Genomic DNA, 2,500 nt, shown 5'->3' with positions numbered 1-2,500 from the left:
AGGTGAGTCAAGTTTTTCTAATAATACAGGGTAGTGGTAAAATGCGTTAAGAAAATGTAAACAGCGATAGAACTCATCAAAACAAATTACTTTCCTATTTATAATTTTTTGGAAAATTCAAATTTATACTGAAATTTATCTTTCGGCCTCCCAATCTGGGAAATATAGCGTTACCTTACACTTTAGGTCAAGGGAGGTGCGATTTCCCGTACAATGTCAAAAATTTTTAGTGGAATGTGGGAAAAATCTAGTGGAGTACGGGAAAAATGTGCGGACACCGTTGATTTATTCTTTCCACAGTTACTTTAAAATTAAAGTGTCCATACGTTACTTTAATTTAGTGTAAAAAAACACATTTCCCTGTATAATTTTTCCGATAAATGTGTTTGTTTAATTTATATCGATCGAAAAAGAAAATAATCGTAACAGGGAAAATACAACCTATTGGGTTGGCAGCTGTATATGTCAAAAAGTTTGACAATTGTCAGGTATTTCATAAATATCTGCAAAATTGCACAATAAAACTAAACCACAGAAGTTGATATATGGTTTTGTGTACCTACTTTATCCAGTACTAGCTGTTAGTGCTAAAGTGCAACTGGAAAATAAAAATACACAAAACATTCTAACCCCAAAATCTTGTATTCACCTGAAGAAAGATGATTCGTTTTCACCAAGAAGTAGTGGTTAAGTACAAGACATTTTAATAATTTGCAACATTATTAACATAATTTATTTAGTAAAATTACAGTTGTAAACATTATTGTTACAATTCTCCACTTTAGAGAACAATGCAGAAACAATTTGGTAACTGTCAGCTTTATTACTTCTGGGTTGAATGTCAATATGTTGTACTGGTGCTTCTCTTACGGTACTGATGATGGAATTCTCAATGTTGGATGGTTACATTGGAAGCAACTGCTAAAAATTCAAGTAGATTAAAGCACTGTATCGAAGTTTGTGACACAACTCACCATTGTTTGAGCTGTAGCTGCAACACAGTACATTTTGTTTTTGATGTTGAAGGAAGGCCATCAGTCATCACGAATCATTTTAGGAACTTCAATCTTGTGTCCATAGGGCAATCAAGGTTCAAATATTTGTCAATTTTATTTGAAATTGTTTTAATTGTATTAATACCAATTTAACCTGACTTCCATATATTTCTTCACAGTTTCAACCCAGTTTGGATTGGTAATGGCAAACGATCTACAAATATTGTTTTTTTTTGTCAGTTATCAATATAATTTCTTCTCTTGACATTTTCCATTTTCAGAGTATATAACTCCTTTCGGAGACAGGCACCACAAACACCTATTAATAAAACTGTCTGTAATAAAATATGGTTTATTAAAAAGTTGTGAATTAAAAAATAGTTATTACATACTTTCGTGAGAAAAAATTGTCCTATGTAACGTTGTTTCGATTTTTGTGGTAATAATTCAGAATTTAGTCCTGCCACTAGTTGTACTGCCTCTGGTGTCACATTTAACTCACTCTATATTATATACTAGACATTTTTTTCACTCGATTAATACACCAAAATCAAATTTTGAAGCACGACCGTGAAAATTTAGCCGGCAAATAATTTGTTAGGAAAAAAACAAATGAGCGGTCACGGTCGTCAAGGAATTGATTCCACAGCATTCGATTCTTTATTGACGATGTCAAATTCTACAATAAAATTAGTCTTGATTTTTAAAAGATTTAATATTTTGGTCAGCCGAAAAGTCTAATACAAATGTCGTACGGGACGTATTTTCCGGTCCTCCAACTAATCAGGCACTCGGCTGCGCCATCGTGCCCGAAACCAGTTGTCGTGCCGGAAAATTCACATCCCGTACTCAAATGTAAATAACTATTCCGTGTCATCGAGTCGTTTATGGATGGGGACGGTGAAAGAACAATGGCTTCGTACGAAAAAGGTTAACGCACAAAAAGTATACATATTTACTCGTACTTTGCCGTATTCGGCAAAAACCCAGCCGGATAGGTCTTGCAAAAACTTACTGACACAATTTAGTCAGGTCCTTCACCCTGCAGCCATGTTTACAATTAATTAAAAAGTGAATTTTCCGTAATTATCGTTAAAAATGGTGCAGTACATTAATCCGGAGTTAGCACACATGTTGTTCTTCCACGGAGAAGCTTTATCAAATGCTGAGGCAACCAGGCGTTTGTATACATGTACAGAGTTCCCGGTCCCCAAGTTGCCTCTGCACTCTACCTTTGTGAGTGCTGTCCAGCATATGGTACTTTGAGTCCTATCAACCAGGATCGAGGCCGTTCAAGATCTCGCCCTGTTTTGTTTGGACTTGGAGCCTGAAATCCTGCAAGCTTCTGAGGAGGAACCAAATGTTAGTTGCCGACGACTTGCATTACCAGTGGACGTTTCCAGAACCAGAAGATCCACCGCGTCGAATTACATTTTGACAATGGCTTTTTCAGAAAAAATCAGCGAAGGACCGAACTTTTTAAGCATCGTCTTAACTTTACTCGA

The 2,500-nt window shown here is 35.7% G+C and overlaps 1 long non-coding RNA gene across 1 annotated transcript; it reads left to right on the top strand.

Annotated features, from left to right (window-relative positions):
- Positions 1-305: 305 nt before the first annotated feature.
- Positions 306-1,373, top strand: LOC138137033 (uncharacterized). The gene is made up of 2 exons (XR_011161533.1): positions 306-686; positions 752-1,373. It is a non-coding gene; the product is annotated as an uncharacterized lncRNA (long non-coding RNA).
- The last annotated feature ends 1,127 nt before the right edge of the window (positions 1,374-2,500 follow it).

Source organism: Tenebrio molitor, chromosome 8, assembly GCF_963966145.1.
Source record: "Tenebrio molitor chromosome 8, icTenMoli1.1, whole genome shotgun sequence".
NCBI classification, from domain to species: Eukaryota; Metazoa; Arthropoda; class Insecta; order Coleoptera; family Tenebrionidae; genus Tenebrio; species Tenebrio molitor.
This window is presented reverse-complemented; position numbering and strand designations above follow the sequence as displayed.